Source organism: Panthera pardus, unplaced genomic scaffold (genome assembly GCF_024362965.1).
Source record: "Panthera pardus isolate Hobbes unplaced genomic scaffold, ASM2436296v1 HiC_scaffold_13, whole genome shotgun sequence".
NCBI lineage: Eukaryota > Metazoa > Chordata > Mammalia > Carnivora > Felidae > Panthera > Panthera pardus.
This window is the reverse complement of record NW_026526688.1, coordinates 34,922,112-34,943,155: the sequence shown is the minus strand read 5'-3', so window position 1 is coordinate 34,943,155 and position 21,044 is coordinate 34,922,112. Positions and strand designations below refer to the sequence as shown.

The following is a 21,044-nucleotide window of genomic DNA, read 5'->3' as shown; positions in this document are numbered from 1 at the left end:
TTGACACACTAGAGTGATCTTTCCAAAACAACCAGGAATCTTGACACCTTCCCACCTCCCGACTTTTCTCTCCCACTCAGGAAGAAGTCCTAACTCCTTAGGATGGTAAAGGAGGGCTCTCATGATCCAGCCCCGTGCTGTTCAACACAGTAGCCATTGCCATGTGTGGCTGAAGTAATTAGAATGAAACGTGCAGCTTCTCAGTTGCACTGGCCACATTTCAAGTGCTCAACAGCCACACGGAGCTTCTGCATTAGACTGCACTGATCTCGTCCCTGTCTTTCTAGTCTTATCCCGACAGGCTAGACAGATACGTACCCTATGCTTTAGCCATGCTAAACACAAACAGCGGGTCACTGAAATGCCCATTCCTCTTTTTAGAATGCTTCTCTCAACAGGTTCATCTGCTGGTATTCCTAAATACTGCTTGCTACACGAGTCGGGCGTGAGTTCCCTGTGAAAGCTTCCCTAGTCCTCCTCCTATCTCCAGAGCATTTGCTCCTGACAGTAGTGAGCTACAGTATTACACTTGTGGTTGACTTTCTCATTACACGGCAGGCCTCTCATTGGCAGGGACAGACTCTTATTCTTCTGTTTCCCCAGTGACCAGTGCCTGTCACACAAGTGATGAGCAAGCACTGTCTGCTTCATGGCTGGCTGGGATGGGAGATATGAAGATGAATCAGATATGGACCCAGCCCTGAAAGGATTTATAACACAGTAGAGGGGTTACTGCGTGCATGCACGTGCGTGCGCGTGCACACACATACACATACACACACACACACACACACACACACACACAAAGGTATTATAGGGTGATAAGTAGTAATAATGCCTACTTGACAAAGGGGGAGAATCACTTTAACTAGTTCAGGTTTCAATATGGCATCCATATTGTACCATGTACCCCAAGTTTGAGACAAACAATATTTGACTTAACAGTTTACACAAAAAAGAAAAAATATATCAATTACTGACATGTTTAAATGAATTTTGATGCGTTTTTATAAAGTAGCTGCCTTTTAGCATTTGAATATAGTAAGATAACTGCATCACAACATTTAAGAGAATTCCAATGGTTCAAAAGTTTAAAGTTTATCTATTTTGAGAGAGAGAGAGAGAGCAAGTGAGCAGGGGAGGGGCACAGAGAGAAGGAGGGAGAGGATCCCAAGCAGGATCCCTGCTGCCAGTGTGGAGCCCAACATGGGGCTCGAACTCATGAACCATGAGATCATGAACTGAGCAGAAACCAAGAGCTGGAGGCTCAACCAACTGAGCCACCCAGGCACTCCATCAAAAATTTAAATGTTAAACATATGCATTAAAATGTTAAGATGGAAATGTACCCAATCTCAGAATGTGTAAGGCTTTTCTACAATTGACATCAATGTCTTAAACCATAAATGTAAGAAAATACATCATATGAGTTTAAGACTTATGAGTGCTTAAAAAAAATCCCTTCCCAAATAGACAAAGCTTGGGAAAATTACTTGTGACATACATGAAAAAGGTAAATACCCCTTATATATAAAAGGTTCTTCTAAATAAGAGAAATAATGCATTAGAAAAAGAAGGATAACTGGAAATTAACCAAATAAGAAATACAAATGGCTAATATAATGTAACTTCGTTAGTATTTAGAGAAACATAAATAAAAACAAGACTTCACAATTATTGGATTAGTGGAGACTAAAGTCTGACAATACTTTGCTAACAAAGGAGAACACTGCTGGGGAGAATCTAGGTCTAACCTTCTGGGGGCATATGGGTAACACATATGAAAATTTTAAACAGACTTACCCTCTGCTCTATCACACTTACAGAAATTCAACCTTAGGAAATTATAGGGTAAATTGACTAAAATATGTGTAAAGAAGTTCGTGATAGTATTGGGTGCAACAGCAAAACACTGCTACTAATGTGCATTGCAGTGGGTGGGTTACATTACACATGGTCCATTTAGGCAGTGGAACATGATGAGACTATTATAAAAGTGATGATGCAGATCTGTATTTATTGACATGGAAAGATCCCCATGATATATTAAGGGAAAAAAACCGCATCACGCATGCCCAGGAAGACGGGGATAGAACAGAAACCAAAATGTTAACAGTGGTTGGTTATTGCTAAGTAGTGAGATAATAGATCATCTATTTCTAGTCTATTCTTCCCTAGGCTTGCCTTTATTTCTTAAAGGGCATATATTAATTGTACCATCAGAGAAGACAACGGAACTATTTCTACCAAGCTACCTTCCACTGATCTCTCTAGTTTTCAGCATCAAATCCTCTTTTGTACATTATCAAGAAAGCCTACCTTAAAAACCGTGACATAGGAATTCCAATCTGGACATTTTTTAAAATCGATAATTATGTGATAGCTGAACTAAGAACAAAAGAAAAGAATATTCTAGTTAATAGCTTAAAGTCAAGGTCCCAGGGGGAAGAAAGAGCTTTAATGATTCAATGATGAGAACTAGGAGGGCATACAAAGGGCACAGAGAAATAACAAACCTGGCTCCAGATTTCGAGGAGTTTGCACACTGGTTACAGAGAAAATTCTAATACCCAGAAAATAATCAAGAGAGTAACAGAAGGCAATGTTAAATTATCCCGACTCTTCCTGTAATAGTTCAGAGAAGAGCACACTGGAGGCTAGGGAACCAGAAAAGATACCTGGAGGTGAGAGGTGTACTTTCGATGGGAGATGAGAAAAGAACACATTTCAAAGCAGAAGGTGCACTGTTTAGAATGATCATAGCACATCTGGGGCGCCTGGATGGCTCAGTTGGTTAAGCATCCAATTTTGGCTCAGGTCATGATCTCACTGCTTGTGAGTTCGAGCCCCGCTCTGGGCTCTGTGCTGACAGCTCAGAGCGTGGAGCCTGCTTCAGATTCTGTCTCCCTCTCTCTCTCTCTGTTCCTCCCCCACTTGCACTCTCTCTCTCTCTCTCAAAAAATAAACATTAAAAAAAAAATTAGAATGATTACAGCAAACTTAGTAAACGTTATTTAATCTGATGTTCGCCTTGGAACTTTGTCTTGAGATATGTGAGGATTTTGACAAAAAGGATAAACAGATATTTTTGTAACTGACAAAACTGTGCTTAAAGACAGAAGAAAATAGAACAGCTTATAAACTGCTGAAGTAATTACTTTTATTTAGGACAAAAGTATGGCCAAATATTACCCAGCAGTCAGCAATATGGTAATTTGATCTCAAAATGTAAACTCCAATTGTATTTGTAGCTAAGAATCTTGGCACCTGAGTTTAGCAAGGCAAACTCTAATATTACGTAAAACTGCCGCGTTTTTAAAAGGCCCAAATTGTGTTAGACCTACCACCAGAGAGATCCATTAACTCATGATTTCAGTTAGTGGGGCCCTCCTTAGTTGAACATTCTTTAGTGGAGTGAAGCTCATGGGGTCATGGTTCAATGTCTGTCAGTTTCTCACTGTCAGTCCTAAGGAAAACAGTGAAAACAATATTAATCAATTGCAAAGTGAAATGGCTCCCTGGTGAAAAATGCAGCATGCAACGAAACAGACATTAGCAAATTCTCAAATCACTGGCAAACAAAATCACAGGCAAATGAGACTCTGGAAGAGCTAGGCCTGTAAGAAAAGGTAAGAAGACATGATGGAAAGAACATATGAATATCACGGGATTACAAGAGGACCTTGAACAATCAAAGGGGCCCACAAACACTTATGCAGAGCTTGTAGGAAACAACGGTCTTGGGAGAGTGAGCAGCCAAAGTGAAGCACTCTGTGCCTCACTCATTTGTGGGGAAAAAGACAGCAAAATGACTTAATTCATTTTTTTTTTTGTTTTAAGAATGCATAGTTGCATTTATGATCTACATTTTATTCAACATCTATTTTAAAAAATTTTTCTTTTTAAAAAATTTTTTCAATGTTTGTTTATTTTTGAGAGAGAGGGAGAGAGAGAGAGCGTGAGTAGGGGAGGGGCAGAGAGAAGGAGACACAGAATCTGAAGCAGGTCCCAGGCTCTAAGCTGTCAGCACAGAGCCCAATGCTGGGCTCGAATCCACAAAGTGTGAGATCATGACCTGAGCTGAAGTTGGATGCTTAACCAACTGAGCCACCCAGGGACCCCAAACTATTTGTTTTTAATGTTTATCGATTTATTTTGAGAGAGAGAGAGAGAGAGAGAGAGAGAGAGAGAGAGAGAGAGAAGTCGGGGGGAGGAGGAGGTGCAGAGAGAGGAGAGAGAATCCCAAGCACGCTCCTCGATGACAGCAGCTGACCGGGTGGAACTCGCACCCAGGAACCATGAGATCGTGACCTGAGCCAAAACCAAGAGTCAGATGCTTAACTGAGCCACCCAGGTGCCCCTGGTCCCTATTTTAAATGACTTTTTTTCTAGTCACACTCTTCCGGCATTACCTCTGCAGTTTCTGAAATCTGCAACTCTGATTTTCCTCAAGTTCCAATTCCACATCCTGAGCTTACTGCCACCCTGCTACTGCAACTCACTCAGTCCAAGGCTGGGGTCACGACCTCTTGGCAAAAACCAATACCACCTTCCAAATTCTCCAGGCCTAAGAGGGGGATCACCGTGACTGGAGCTACCTGGTTCTTAACTCTGAAGCCTGCTTATCTGTGGGTCTACCTATTACACGATTTATTGGGGCCTGTCAATTCTTTTTCAAACATCACATTTAGTCCACACATCTAAAATGACCACAGCAGACATTACTACCACAAGACAGATTCTAGGCAGGTCCCCTACCTTCGGCTTTACTATGAACACCGCACTTCAGAAACACCTCTGTGCAAAAGGCTACATTCAAAATATGATCAGCTCAAGAAACTTCTGGAGCCTATGGGTCAACACCAACTTGCTTGGGTGGCATCTGAAACCGTAACATCCATCGACTAGGCCTTCTTATTTTATCAACTTGTTCTCTCCTCGGCCCCAGAGAACATCTCTCTGTTCTAGAAAGGTGGGTCTCTTATTGCCCCCACACACTCTTCTCATTCTTGCCTCTGACCTTTACTAATATCCCTTCTTCTAGTATGTCCTGCTTTCAATACTACACTTCTTTCAAAGCACAAGTCAATATGGTTCTTTGCCAAGATCTAACCTGTTTTACTTTCTCACGTTTTCCCACACTCTGAAATCTTTTTATTCAAGCGTAGGCTGTTTTATTTTTATTTATTTTTTAGTAGGCTTCACACCCAACAGAGGGCTTGAACTCAGGACCCCAAGATCAAGAGTCACAAGCTCTACCGAATGAGCTAGCCAGGCACCCAAGTGTAGTTTATTTTAAGTAAACATGTTGAACAAATATGTACAGAATATACATCCTTAGATCCACTTTTATTCTTGTTTCTTCTCTGTAGACTATAGGCACAAGGGTTGAGATCAGGCATTGACACTGGATGTGGAAGAATGTAGGCCATGGATTCAATATGTAACAAACACAAGTGATTAGTCAATGTTAACATAAACACAGAGAGAAATAATTAAACCACTAATACAAATTAGTACTACATTCTGTAATTCTGCTACTGTGTCAAACTGAAAAAACCTGGTACAAAGACAAAATAACATCAAATACAACATAACACAAAAAACAGGATTCTTTGAAGGCCTCCCCAAGGTTGGAAAATGTTCATTACACAAAGAAGGGCACAGTAAACGCTGCAATGTAAAATTAAACCAGGGATTTGAGTCTCTAATTTAGAATTCTTCAGTAACTTCTAGTTTATCTTCTAGCACGGAAGTTCCCGAACTGTAACGCATCTCTTCTCTTTCCCAATAGTGATAAATGTTCTCTGAGAGCAACGCTGTTCACCTAACTGGGGTCTGGGTTTCCCTGTGAGTTCTGGGACATATTCTAGAGAATGAGAACTGTCCCTTTAAAAGGCGTCCACGCATTACTCAAGTTTGAGAAACACTGCTCTCACTATCACTTTATTGCCCGATTAGTTCCATTTTTCCAAGGAGCAATCTAAAGCATAAAAGTAAAAACAGAGCAAGGCAAAACCGAGGCTGAAAAGTACCAATGTTAGGAAAGGCGACAAGCAAGAACCAGTCGTGCAGCATCCCCTCTCCCTGGCCACGTCCCCCGCCAGTGGGGGCCAGATCCGCCCACACTACGTGTGCGAGAGGGAAAATCCAGCGTGGTCACCGGAGCCGGCGCGACAGCACGGCTGCCAGCTTTCTCTTGCCAGGGGCTGGGGGAGAGCACCTGCCGCCCGGGGTCACGGGGGCTGACGGCCGGGGCGCCCGGATGTGGCCGCGCGGCCAAGGCGGCGGGGGCGGCGCGGACGTGAAGACCGCCAGCAGGCGCGGGGAGGACTCCCGGGGCACAAGGGCTCGTCCGCGGCCCTCGCCGCTCCGCCGCGTCCCACGCTCCAACCGTCCCAGCCCCGCCGGCCGCTTCCTCGCCCTCCCCTCGTCCGCGCCGGGAAGGCCGCCTCACCTGCTCGCAGCGCCCGACTTGGCGGCCGGGGCTCCTGGCAGCGGGAAGCTGCAAGCGGAACGCATCACGGCCACCGCAGCGCGGCGGCAGCGGCAGCCACACGGACCCGGCTTCCTGGAGGATCCGTTCCTTTCCGGGAGCCGCACCGCCACCCGGCTCTAGCCCGTGCGCGTCACCGCCCGCTCCCGGGGCGCGCACGCCGTGGGGGCGGAGGGGAGAGAAGCGCGGCGCGGGGGGTGGGGCTGCGCCAGGGGCGGGGCCTGTGCCCCGATGATTGGCGTGGAGTGCAGCGCTCTTCCCAGGGTAATGACCGGCGGGCAGCTCGCCTCTGAGAGTGCGGAAGGTGACAGCGGTGTCACAGAAGTAAAGGTAAGTCTGGCTTGGCTACCGCCTGTCGGTCGTAGCCAGTCTGGTAGTCAGCAAGCTGCAATGTGCTTGTGATAACCAGGTGATCTTTCCTTGGTGCCCCAAGGAGTATGGAAAATAACACTTGAAAATCTGACAAAGTCTAGGCATTTTCGCTCAACTCTTGATATGTTTACAATTCTTTCAGTAGCTATACCTGTTTTTATTTTTAAGTTTTTATATAAATTCCAGTTGGTTAACATACAGTGTAATATTAGTTTCTGGTGTACCATTTAGTGCTACAACTATTAAAATCCCAGGAGAGAAGACAGGACCTAACCTCTTTGACATAAGCCATAGCAACTTCTTACTAGATATGTCTCCTGTGGCAAGGGAAATAAAAGCAAAAGTAAACTTTTGGCACTTTATCAAAATAAAAATTTCTGCACAGCTAAGGACATAATAAACAAAACCAAAAGGCAACCTATGGAATGGGAGAAGATATTTGAAAATGCATATCTGATAAAGGGTTAGTATCCAAAATCTATCAAGAACTTATAAAATTTGATACCCCCCAAATGAATAATCCAATTAAAATGGGCATAAGACATGAATAGACATTTTTCTTTTCTTTTTTAAATTTTTTAATGTTTATTTTTGGGAGAGAGAGAGACAGAGAGAGACAGAGAGAATGAGGAGGGGAGGAGCAGAGAGAGAGGGAAACACAGACTCAGAAGCAGGCTCCAGGCTCTGAGCTGTCAGCACAGAGCCCGATGCGGGGTTTGAACTCCCATACCATGAGATCATGACCTGATCCGAAGTGGGACGCTTAACCGACTGAGTCACCCAGGTGCCCCAGACATTTTTCTAAAGAAGACATCCAGATGGCCAACAGACACATGAAAAGATGCTCAACATCACTCACCACCAGGGGAATACAAATCAAAACCACCGTGAGAGACCTCCTCACCCCTGTCAGAATGGCTAAAATCAACAACACAAGAAACAACAGGTGTTGGTGAGGATGTGGAGGAAAAGGAACCCTTGTGCACTGTTGGTGGGAATGTAAACTGTGCAGCCACTCTGGAAAACAGGGTGGATGTTCCTCAAAAAGTTAAAAATAGAACCACCCTGATCCAACAATTGCACTACTAGGTATTTGCCCGAAGAATACAAAATTCTAATTCAAAGGGATACATGCACCCCAGTGTTTTTAATACTGCTATAGCAGCATTATCTACACTAGCCAAACTCTGGAAACAGCCCAAGTGTCTGTTGACTGATAAATGGATAAGGAGGATGTGGTATATATACAATGGAATATTACTCGGCCACAAAAGAAGAATGAAATCTTGCCACTTGCAACAGAGTGGATGGAGCTAGAGAGTATGATGCTAAGTGAAGTAGGTTGCTATCCCTGTTTTACAGATGGGGAAATTAAGGCTCAAACTCATCCAGTGATTCTCTCAAGGTCCAGGATTTCATCCTTGCCAAAAGTTAGGTGGTAGAGCCTGTTCTCGGGAGACGGATCTCACCCATACACAATGGTTCTGAGAAGAAATAGTAGGGTAAACACCAGTTCCTGAGATTGACCCATGACCTTGCACTTAGCTCAAGGCCACTCTCTCTAGCTTGACAAAAACTACCTTGAAGTCACAGACCTGGAAGTCATTGAGAATCACAGCTTCTGTTCCCCTTTTCCTCTTTTTTTTTTTTTTTTTTTTTTTTTAAACAGGTGAATACACTGCTATCCAAGGATAGGAAGTGACCAGCCAGCCTAGACACTTTAAAATGTTTTTTTAAAATGAGAGCCCTGGAAAAATCTACACTATTCCCCTTTCAAGTAAAACAAACTTGGAAAGAACTAGTAGTTACATATTTCAAGCAGAATCCTTCTTGGTCTAGCACCAGCCTGGATCATCTCTTTGGGGTAATGTTTCATCCCTGGATTCTGATACTGTTCATGAAAGAAAGCTAGCAGTGACCAGGGAGCCTTGTGCTTTAGAAGTAAATGCTGTCTTTTTTACTACTGCTCCACATGAGAATCATAAAGCCATAGAATGTTCCGGCCCAAGAGACTGTAGACACTCTTTCAAACTACCTCCTTCTGCTGCTGAGGAACCTGGACCCAGAGAGGTTGAGTGACTCACCCAAGATCTGGACCCAAAGGGGGAAGCTGTACCCATGGTTCTGATCCCTACTTCAGTGCCCTTTTATGGCAATCTACTTTTTTATGGCGATCTGTTTCTATTTTAAAAATGACCAGCTTGGCTAGCTTACACATTAAAAACTTCTGTAACATGTACTTAAGGTTGCTTTTAGAAGCTTAAGTAGTTGGCCACTGACATGCTGTGATTTTATGGCCATTCTCCCTCAAAACTATGTGCCCTTCAAAGCCCTCACCATCAGAGATATTGGTCTGGATTATGGTAGTCTCCCTTATAGCCCCCACTAAAATGCCAGACTAGTATTACTACACCATTAGCATTTCTTGATAATGTATATGTGATAATTATCTGATAAAAGCTAGGAAAGACAAGTATAAAGAAGGTATGAAAACATGGAGCATGGTGTATTCATTTCCTAGAACTGCCCTAACAAATTACCCCACACTGGGTGCTTCAAATGACAGAAATTTATGGGGTGCCCGGGTGGCTCAGTCAGTTAAGCGTCCGGCTCTTGACTTCAGCTCAGGTCATGTTCTCACAGTTTGTGGGTTTGAGCCCCATGTCGGGCTCTGAACAGGAGGTGTGGGGCCTGCTTGGGATTCTCTTTCTCTCCCTCTCTCTCTGCCCCTCCTCTGGCCGTGTGTGGGCACGTGTGCTCTCTCGTGCACTCTCTCTCAAATAAATAAACTTTAAAAAAATGACAGAAATTTATTTTCTCGCAGTTCTAGAGGCTAAAGTTCTGAAATCAAGGTGTTGGGAGAGCCATGCTGTCTCCAAAGACTCTAGGGGAGGATCTTTCCTTGCCTCTTTTTAGCTTCTGGTACTTGCCAGGAATCTTTGGCATTTCTCAATTAGTAGATGCATCACTCAGATTTCTGTCTCTGTCATCACATGGTGTTCTCCCATGTGTCTGTGTCCAAATATCCCTCTGCTTTAAAGGACACCAGTCATAATGGATCTAGGGCCCAACGTAACCCAATATGATGTCTTCTTAACATAATTATATCTGTAGAGACTCTATTTCTGAAGAAGGTCACATTCACAGATTCTGGGTGGACATGAACTTTTGGGGGACACTGTTTAGCCAGTACATGAGAGGACCATCCCAGTCTAGGTTGCCAAGGAAGGCCTCTCCAAGGAAGTGGCGTCTGAGGTCACACCTGCAAGATGAATTGGTATTAACGAGAAGAAGGGTGAAATCTGGGTCTACATGAAGAGGTCGTACAGTGGAACCAGCAAAGAGGCTCTCAAGGAGGAAGGAACACGACTGTCGGGGTGATCCATCAATTTAGTCTCACTCATTAACAAAAGAAACAAAAAACTAAGCTAATTGGAGATAACACTGAGTACTTTATTCTAGGCACGGTTCTAGTTCATTAGAAAACACTTGAAATAGAATGATACTGAAACTACATCAAAATTCATGGAATGCAGCTAAAGTAGCACCCTCTGAGAAATTTATTCCTTGAAATGCTTATTTTAGTAATGAAAAAACATTTGACATCCATTATCTAAGGCTCCATCTTAAGAAGTTAGGGTAAGAAGGGGCACCTGGGTGGTTCGGTTGGTCAAGGGTCCGACTTTGGCTCAGATCATGATATTACAGCGTGTGATTTTGAGCCCCGCATTGAGCTCACTGCTGTCAGCGCAGAGCCAGCTTCTGATCTGTCCCCCTCTCTCTGTGCCCCTTCCCCACTTGTGCTCTCTGTCTCTCAAAAACAAATCTTAAAAAAGAAAAGGAGGGCAAGAAAAGCAAATTTTATCAACCTTTTAAGAAAGGAATTATACCAGGGTGCCTCGGCGGCTCAGTCAGTTGAGTGTCTGACTCTTGATCTCAGCTCATGTCTTAATCTCAGGGTCGTGAATTCAGGTCCCACATTGGGCTTTGCACTGGGCCTGAAGTCTACTTAAAAGAAAAAAGAAAGAAAGAAAAAGCAATTATACCAATCTTACATAAAGTCAGAGAATTAGAGGAGGAGGGTCAAAATGATCTTGATGCCAAGAAATAAAAAGGAAAGAAAGTTACACATCAATGTCCTTTATGAACACAGATGCAAACACTCTAACAGATCATTGGCAAATTAAATCCAGTAATATCTGGAAAGAGTCAGATAGTTTAACCAAGTGGAATTTCTTCAAGAAATGCAAGGTTGGTTCAACATTTTAAAATCAATCAATGCAATCCACTACATAAACAGTGTAAAGGAGACAGTGCATTTGATTCACATGATCTTAATCAATGTAGAAAAAATATTTAACAACATTGAACACTCATTCATGATTTAAACCAAAATGCTCTCATCGTCTGTAAAGGGAATGATCTTTCCTCAGTTTGATAGGGTATCTATAAAAGAACTATAGCTAACATGGCCATGAAAACAAAGTATCTCATTACCTGCTTGGTATTTTAAAAGTATTAAGTGAAAGTTTGAAAAAGAGGGTGACATCTGGACTGCAGAAACCATCTTGCAACCATGAGGCAACAGTAATGCGGATAAGAAGGCCATACTAAATATGATGAAACAGATAGGAAGAGTTGCTTGGGATTGTAATGGCATCCTGAAACCACTGAACTAACACCAGCCACAGGATCTACCTCCTTATTTCCTGTAAGGAGAGGAAACTAAAGCCCCTATTTGTTTAAATTCATTCGGGCTGGATACCCCATTACCTGCTGTTAGGTCTTTAAAAAGATTTGTGGACTGGTTGATTGAAAACTAGGAGGGCCCTCAAGAGGTCCTATCTCCCAGCTGCCTTACTTTGTCAGTTTAAAGTCTATTTACATTTTACAGATGAGACAGCTAGGCTCCCAGAGGCAAAGCGGCTCCCACAAGCTCCTTCCTAAGACTGGGAGACAAGAGACTTGAATGTGAAGAATACCTAACTGGGAGGTAGGCACTTGAGCCCTAGTCCCTGCTATGCTGCCAATTGACTGTGTAAGCTCAGAAAATTTAGTTTACCTCATTGGTCCTCACCATCTGTACGTTTTTTTAAAAAGGTAGATGGGAGGTGTCTAAGGTCCTTTTCAGGTCCCAAATCCATAATTTCTAAGAGGCAAAAGAGAAGACTAGAAACACGGTCCTCCTCCTCTTCCTTCTCCTTATGGAATCAAACATAAAAGAGCCCTTTCCTTTTCTCATTGAACTCTGGATTGCTTTCCAATTGTGCTTATGGTAACCCTGATGAATGGCTCAGTATTTAACCATCAGTCTTTGAAACCCAAACAGGATTTCTCTTAAATTATCTTCTTGAAAAAATCCTCTCACATGGCAATTGCTTGACGTCCTGCTGGCTTTGCTCTCTAAATGTGTTAACCAAACTGGCTACACTGTCCCTCCCAGCACTGTGGACGTTCAGAGCAGGTACCTGTGAGGTGCTGTGGATGTCACAGAAACACAGGAATCAAGTGGCCCTTGGACGTGGTGGGTCCTATTGTTCTCCCCTGGTGCTGTTTGCCTCCCTAAGTCATTCATGCACAGACTGGTTGTTGAGCAACTTGGCTAATAATCCTATATACTTGTACAGAATTTGTCTTCAAGGAGATCATAACACTTGACAGACATGACCTCATTTATAAGCCCAGCATTCCTAAGGCAGGGAATGGGCCAAGAGAATTCTTATTTTATGGTATTCTTTTATGGAGAGGAAGCGCTTGAGATCCAGAAAGAGCCAGTGACTTGTTTAAAGCAGTATCAGAATTCAGAGTTTGCTTCACCTTTTCTCATCACAGCAGCATGATCAACTGTACCCAAAAGGGATCATGTGGGATATGGGTCATCACACATACATACACACACGCATGCACACACACATGCACACACACAGGCACACACACACATAGGGAGTGGACATGGTTGCTGCTCAGGACCCATTCTTCTGTTTTTGGTAACAGTGTCTCAGATTTCTAAAAGAATATACCTGTCTCACACTCAGTCCATTGAGGTCAGAACATGACCCTGGCCTAGTTCAGCAGAGTAATTTCGTTCCCTGACTACTGTGATTGGCGCATGAATCATTCTATTCTGATCAATATAAGCCACATTCTTCAATATCAACTTCATCTGCAGAAAGGATGATATTCTGGTTTCCATACAGATTTTGTTCCATTTCGCAAACCTTTCAGCCTTGGGCAGGGAGCAACGGGTTATTTATCAGGCCCCTTGAATCTTGCCACTTCTGTGTTCCTCCCTCACTTGAGCTAACATACCATTATCCCAAGCATCCTTCATTCAGTCTTTATCACCTCAAGGTTAGAGTTGAAATTCGTAGTGGATCAGCTCTGGGAATCAACAGGTGATTAGATGTTATTGGTAGGTTGGCCTCATGCCCCAAGGTCACGACTGAGGCCCCTCCAGGGTTTTAAGCCCCAAGTCCTAACACTTCACATATCCCCTGGTTCTCACATGCGTAACTGCTTGCTTGTTCCCAGAGCGTTCTTTATTTTCATGCCTCTGTGTCTTTACACACATTTCCTATGACCGGAATGATTTTCTCTTTCTTGACTGCCTAGGGAAAAAAAAATCTATTCATCCTTCAGTTTGCCCCTCTGAAGCTGTGTTATTGTCAAGTTGTTCCTGACCTCCAGGCAAGAAAATCTCTCTCCTTTATCCGTCAGCACCATCACTTGCTATAACTGCTGTTGGTTCTTGCTACTAGCTTATTCCTCTGAGTATTCTTAGACTGGAGCATGTATGAGTTCAATTCAACAGGTACATTTTGGGTGGTCGGGCTGTGCTCCTCCCATGCCCTGCAGAACTAAGGCTCTGGCTACCTTGCCTTCCACACCAGAAATAGATTTCACCCATCTTCTGCTGCAATGATTCTACTTTGCCTGGTCTCCAAATTCATCCCCATTTCAAATGCATGCTGTATTTTTTAGAGTAGCTGTAATGTCAGGTAATGTTGACTTGAACGGAATTGGATGTTTCATCTTGTTCAAGTCAGGCTAATAGTTCCATCTGTCAGAATCTTTGGAATTCATATTTTATTAACCAACTTTCTCATTACCCTTCTTAGCTTGAATCATATCTCTTTGCATACATGTCTTAGTTCCCATATCCTCTCCTGCTAGACTGTAATCCCTTTGGAGTTGGGTATCATGTCTTTTTTTTTTTTTTTAACGTTTATTTATTTTTTTTGAGATAGAGAGAGAGACAGAGCATGAACAGGGGAGGAGCAGAGAGAGAGGGAGACACAGAATCGGAAGCAGGCTCCAGGCTCTGAGCCATCAGCCCAGAGCCCCACGCGGGGCTCAAACTCACGGACCGCGAGATCGCGAGATCGTGACCTGAGCTGAAGTTGGACGCTCAACCGACTGAGCCACCCAGGCGCCCCTGGGTATCGTGTCTTCTAATTCATACCTTCCAGAGTGTTTAGGACAGTGCTAGATATGTAGGAGGTGCTCCAAACATGTTTGCTAAGTGACTAGTGAATGAATGAAAGAAGGAATGATATTACTTTCCTTACAGACAGAGCTCGGCGAGATAAGTCACTTCTCCGCTCACCACCCTTCAAAGTCACTGAAGTGAGGGGACAGAAAAGGGAGAGAAAGCAGTGGGTGATCCAGAGATAAGCTTTATCTTTCTACACTATATTCTGAATGTACCTGCCTTGTGGTGCCTAACAGGAAATTCTTTAGAGTTTTTGTAGTTGGATGGAGAATTTTCCACTTCAATGATGCAGGTCAAACTCTATTTTTACATCATCTCGTTTCAGTGGGAAGTGGGGACGAAGAGTCAGTTGTGTATTCTCAGTACAGCATCTTTCTCTGTGATGCCTTCTCTGCCTTCTGTGTGAAATTGCAAGCTGTCGCCCTTCGACAGCACACTCTATGCCCATCCATGCTTTTCTCTTTCTCTGTAGCTCATATCACTGTCTGAAATACCATATATTTTCTTCTTTTGTTAGTTTCCTGTTTGTCTCCCCATATCAGTCAGGCAGCAGAAATCATATGGGTTTTTTTTTTCATGTTTATTTATGTTGTGTGTGAGAGAGAGAGAGACAGAGCATGTGCATGCGCACACATGAGTAGGGGAGGGGCAGAAGGAGAGAAAGAGACTCTCAAGCAGGCTCCTTGCTGTCAACACAGGGCCTGATATGGGGCTTGATCCCACAAACCGTGAGATCACGACCTGAGCTGAAATCTAGAGTCAGACGATTCACCAGCTGAGCCACCCAGGCATACCAGAAACCACATATGTTATTTCAACAGGAACACTTCAATATAAAGAATTGTTACCTAGTAGGACATGCTTAACTACCAAAAGAAGTTTAAAAAAAGAGAGAGAGAGATTTCCATAAAGTGGTCCGGAAGAAGAAAATGCAGCCAAAAGCATCTACTACCTCTAGGCTTGGTGGGAGGAGTGGACAGGAAGGAACTGAGGACTCGGGGAATGTCTTCCCCCCCCCCCCCACACCCTACTGTCCCCATCCTAAGGCTGAGGTTTGGAATTCTCCCAGGAGTGTGGCTACCTAGGACTGGCTGCGTAATATGCAGACTTAATGCAAACTGAAAATGCCAGGCTCTTTGTTCACTCTGTGAACAAACTCTATTCACTCTGGATATATAATCTTACACATCTTGGAATATATGCACGTGCTCCTACTGTCAGTCCTACAAATGTTTGTGTCCATTCTAGAAGGGAGAAAACAGAAGGAATAGCCTCCTGGAAAAAGTGGCATGAGATAGGGTTGAGGACAAAAAGGGAACAATTACCGTGGAGAGGAAAGACTTCTTTTTAAAAATTACCGCCGGTAAAATACACACGACATAAAATTGGCCATCTTAACCCCTTTTCAGTAGGGTTAAATATCTTTGCATTGTTGTGTAACCGATCTCCAGGACATTTTTGTCTTGCAAAACTGAAGCTCTGTACCCCTTCAAAAACAACCCCCTAGTCCCACCTCCCCTCAGCCCTGGAAACCACCATTCTACGTTCTGTTTCTGTGAATTTAACTACACTAGATGCCTCATAGAAGTGGAATCGTACCGTATTTTTCTTTTGTGATTGGTTTATTTCACTTAGCATAATGTCCTCCAAGTTCAGCCTTGTTGTGGCATGTGTCAGAATTTCCTTCGTTGCTTAAGGCTGAATAACATCCCTTGTGGATATATACACAGTTAGTTTCTCCGTTCATCCATTGACAGGACACTTGAGTTGCTTCCACATTTTAGCTATTGTGAATAACGCTTCAGTGAACATGAGGGTACAGATATCTCTTTGAGACTGCTTTCATTCCTTTTGGATGTAGTCTCAGAAGCCGGATTGCCAGATCATATGGTAAGTCTATCTTTCATTTTTTGAGGAACCTCCGTACTGTTTTCCATAAGGGCTGCACCAATTTGCATTCCCACCAACAGCGCACAAGCGTCCCGGTTTCTCCGCATCCTCACCAACACTTGTTATTTGCTGTCTGTTTCTTTTCCTTTGAGAGTAGCCATCTTGATGGGTATGAGGTGGTATCTCCCTGTGGTTTTAAAGGCTCCTTTTGAAACAGAGGGGAGGAGGGGAAGGTGAGTGAGAGGCAGAGCTATTTTGAAGTGATTAAGAAAGACACTCCTAGCCAATCTCCATTTTGTCAGCTGCCTTGATGGCAGAGTCATAAGCCCAGAGAGGAAGGTATGGAGCGGGGAGGGACTGGAGGGGACTGGCAGAGGTTCAAACAGGAGCCAGCAGGGAAGTAACAAGTGAATCAATCAGGGGTGATTACAAAACAACTGAGCAGTGGTGAGGCTCCATCTGAGGTCAAGAGGCTTGAATACCTGATGAACCTGATCCTGGTGTCTCCAGCAGCCAAGGAGTCAGGAAGGAGCAAAAAAGACTCGTGGGGTTATCTAGATTGGTGCCTGGAAATCTTTTCCTGTTTGTGACGTCGCCCTGCCTGCCACGAGCAGCTGGGGTGGAAATGATTATCGGAGTTGGGAGAATCGAGAGGGTGTTGCAGGTGCCCATGGGAACCACTCCTTCTCATCTTGTGATTAGGGATCTGGGAAAAAAAATACCCTGGGTGAAGTGCCTTCCAAGGAAAACCAGGGTTCCTTATATAGGGCACTGGGAAATCTTTGTTTAAGGAGATCAGCAATACAGGAAAGTGCGGCAGGATGCAGGCTCCCCAGAACAGGAGTTCTCAAAGGATGACAGCAGAAGTGAGGGCATCCGGCTCATCTGGAATCCTGGTATTCACTGCCCCAACCCATACCCACTGCATCAGAAACTCTGGGGATGAGGCCCATGAATGGCTATTTTATAACAAGCCCTCTTCAGGTGACTTCGATGCAGGCTCAAGTTTGCATGCTGTACCCCAAGGAACAGTATAAAGGGCCAGCAGACGACTAACATGAAGCAGAGAAGGACTAGAACAGAAGTGTATTTGAAATGAGATCCTGACAGAAGGAAACAGGGGTCGGGGATGTCAGCTGGACAGCAATTGCGGCCCAGAGAGACACAAAACACAGGAGGTTGGGCAACTGGTCGGAGGTAGGACAGTGGGGAGGGCAGGGAAGGCTGTCTTATTTACTAGATTTGGAAGAAGGGGTCGAATTAAACAGACAGAGAGTTCCAGTTGCAGTGGTGAGGCATGGGTGTGTCTCCTCAAGACTGGTCCAAGCCCCAGAACATCGATTAGTTATGCGACCTTGGGCAAGTTATTTGTTTAAACTCCTATTTTCTCAAAGGTAACATGGAGATCATATTACCACCTATCTGGGTTGCTATGAGGAGTTAATGAAATAATCCAAGGGAAGCACTAAGCACAGTGCCTGGCTGTAGGATGAGTTGATAAAACTCTGCCGTGAATTTTATTTAAAAGCAACTTGGGGCTTGACAGGGGAAGGTAAGTCAGAAGATGAGATCTCTATAAATACCTTTCCTAACCACACCCTACCTTACACATCCATGTTGTGCAATTAATGTTCATTGCTGACAAGTCTCTTTCCCTTTTGTCGTGAGCTCTGTAGTCGTTCAGTCACCTAAATGCTCTTCATATCTGTACCGTCATGACAGTGACTTCGGATTATAAGCTAATGGTCAGGGCTGTGCCTACTTAGGGTCCATCTCCCTTGCCCTAGAGCCTGGCAGAGGTCCCACAGCCACAGCCTTAGAAAGCACTTTATTTATTTTTATTTATGTATTTTGAGGGGGAGGTGGAGAGAGAGAATGGGAGTGGAGGGAGGGGCAGAGAAAGAGAGAAGGAGAGAGAGAATTGCAAGTAGGTTCCGAGCTGTCAGCAAAGAGCCTGCTGTGGGGCTTGATCTCATGAACCGTGAGATCATGGCCTGAGCCAAAATCAGGAGTTGGACACTTCACTGACTGAGCCACCCAGGCATCCCTAGAAGGCGGTTTGAAAATGAACGGAGCACCTGGGTGGCTCCGTTGGTTAGGCGTCTGACTTGGACCCAGGTCATGATCTTGCAGTTGGTGTGTTCGAGCCCCGCATGGGGCTCCATGCTGATAATTCAGAGCCTGGATCCTGCTTCAGATTCTGTGTCTCCTCCTCTCTCTCTGCCCCTCTCCCACTCACAACCTGTCTCTCTCTCAAAAATAAATAAACATTAAAAAAATTTTTTTAAAGAAATTAAAAAGCCCTGACCTTCCTTGTTCACCCTGGGAAACTGAGGTAGGCCCAGTGCATTTGGCTTGCCAGATACAGACATTGGTAATGCAGCATCTGCTTTTACAGTTAACCTCTCGGCTGCCGGGGAGACAGGTAGAGGCAGGTGCTGCTGTCCCTCAGGGCCTCCTGGTGCGGCGTAAGTTTCCCAAGTACACAGAACAGACAGGCTCAAATGTAGCCTCCCAGAGCTGACCCCATTGGGAAGCACCTGTGTGTTCATCTGGATTCCTGCTCCCCCTGGTAGGAAGGAGCCTGGCCTCCTGTCCTGCCAGCTTGCTGTTTCTTGTATTTTTTAAAGGGTTGTGTTCAGACTCCACTTCCTCAGCAAGGTGCTCTGCATTGGGACTTAGGTCCAGTGGTTTACGTTTCTTCCTGTCCTGTCCTTTAATCGAATGATTATGACTGAAAGATCATTTGAGAATTTAAGTAGAATATTTACCATGCCCTAACATAACACCTTGCTTCATTTTCTGGCACATCTCCTTCCCCGTGTATCGATCATTTTACACATTTGCAATCATGGCATATCTGAGTCGATAAGGGCCACGAGTATTATCTCATTTGGCCCCACTTAATTGTTCGGCTCTTGGTAGAATCCCTGATATATAGCATGTGGTCAATAAGGGATTATTGAACGACTACTATTTTATATTATGCTGCTTCCATTTAAGGTCATAAGAACATTCCCCTGTTTCTATAGCATGACTAATTGCAACCTTTCATGGTTCCCCAATAGCGCCAAACAGCAATTTATTAAAGGTTTCCTTACGTTGGGATTCTGACTGTTTGCTTTGTTGTTGTTGCTTTTACTGTTATAGATAATCTTGTCATAAAATTTTTATGCACATTTTATTTAGCTTTTTTGGAATCTGTTTCAAATACAAAAAATTCCCAAGAATGGAATTACTGTGTAAAGGAGGTTTGGACAGCTTTATGATTTAATAAAGATTTCTTAAGGAGCCGATAGTTCCTGGTGGGGACAGTCCTTTTATGCCTGCGCTCTGCTACGTATTCACATGTCTATTTCTCGAGGATGTCCAAGTCAATGATGAGGGCCATAGACGCCATCCCCAAGAGCCCCCTAATTCAGAACTCTTTGAAGAGTCTGAAAACTTTTATTGGAAGCTTACTACATGGGGCTAAGCAGAGCTTTTGGTTTCTGAATAACAAAATAGATTATTAACAGAAATGATGCCTTTCCCTCAGGTCCTAAAATAAAATCCAAAAACCATGGCCCCCATCAGAGCAAAGTCTCTGAGACTAGCATAGCTTCAGGCAGTTCTGCCTTTGATGCTGAATGAGACTCTGAGATCTCAAATCCCAAGGAGACCTGTGTTAGCTTGTATGGCTCCTCTAACAAGTTGCCACAATTTAGCGGCTAACGACAATGCAAATTATCTGACAGGTCTGCAGAAGTCTGACACGCTCTTGCTGGGCTAAAAGCAAGACATCCACAGGGCTGCATTCCTTTCCAGATCCTTCCAGAGAAGGATCCGTGTCCTTGTCTGTTCCAGGTTCTAGAGGCTGCCCACAATCTCTGGTTCATACGTGGCCCTCTTTCTCTGTGTTCAAAGCCTGCAATATCAAATCTTTCAGACTCATCTGCAGTTCTCTCTCTCTCTCTCTCTCTCTCTCTCTCTCTGACCACATCCTGGAAAGGTTTTCTGCTTTTAAAGGGCTAATGTGATTAGATTGGGTCCACCTAGATAATCCAAGATCCAAGATAATCTCCCCATCTCAAGGTCCTTAACCTTAATCGCATATGCAAAGTCTCTTTGGCCATGCAAAGTAATGTATTCATAGGCCCTGGGGATGAAGATGTGAACATTTTTGGAGGGAGGGATTATTTTGCCAACCAGAAGACCTAAAATGGAAATATGTTTTTTATTTAAAATATATGCATTCACAGGAACATATAATATGATTCATTTATATAATGAATGACTAAATTGGGTGAATCAGGTACGAAAGTCAGTATGAGAGTAGAGAACGCTACGTCACCCAGTTGTATTCAGAGAAAATCCTCCAGGATGTCATGTAGATTCTTCAGCACCTCTTATACCAAGGCCAAGCCCACATGTCTGGACCATTGAAACTGCCAGTCTCCCCTCCTGTCCGGGCCCAGGCTCTGCACAACTGTCTGCCTTGTGGAAGGTGGGGCCAGAGCTGAAATGTGGCATTATCAGGCAAAGTGAGGGGACAGGAGAGCAGGAGGGAGGCCCTGAAGGTAGCCTGGTACCTCACTAGAGAGCTGCTGTTTGCTAGGTTCTGTTTATGGGCGTTCCTTTTGCAAGAACAGCATTTTCTTCCTTGGTGGTCTTTGTCCCTTGGCCTTCTCGTGCTGCTGTTTTTTTGTTTTTTTTTTCCCACCTGGATCTTGTGTTTAGGCTCTCTTGGAGAGGCTCTCTGATGAATGACCCTGTGTGTGTGTGTGTGTGTGTGTGTGTGTGTGTGTGTGTGTT

General features: G+C 44.0%; 1 protein-coding gene and 1 long non-coding RNA gene across 7 annotated transcripts in view; one reads left to right on the top strand and one right to left on the bottom strand.

The window, feature by feature from the left end:
• The window catches only part of ENTPD4 (ectonucleoside triphosphate diphosphohydrolase 4), a 36,770-nt gene extending 30,157 nt beyond the window's left edge, over positions 1 to 6,613 (bottom strand). For 2 of the 5 annotated variants that reach the window (XM_019466935.2, XM_019466937.2), the window contains exon 1: positions 6,458 to 6,613. The gene's annotated coding sequence lies outside the window, so the exon portion shown is untranslated. Of the gene's footprint in view, positions 1 to 3,344; positions 3,467 to 6,457 lie in introns of all 5 variants that reach the window. The other 3 variants (XM_019466936.2, XM_019466939.2, XM_019466938.2) reach the window with 3 other exon arrangements.
• An 86-nt stretch (positions 6,614 to 6,699) lies between these two features.
• Positions 6,700 to 21,044, top strand: part of LOC109277330 (uncharacterized) — a 29,885-nt gene continuing 15,540 nt past the window's right edge. The window contains exon 1 of one of the 2 annotated variants that reach the window (XR_008421590.1): positions 6,700 to 6,826. This is a non-coding gene — a long non-coding RNA (uncharacterized LOC109277330). The remainder of the gene's footprint in view (positions 6,827 to 21,044) is intronic. The other variant, XR_008421591.1, reaches the window with a different exon arrangement.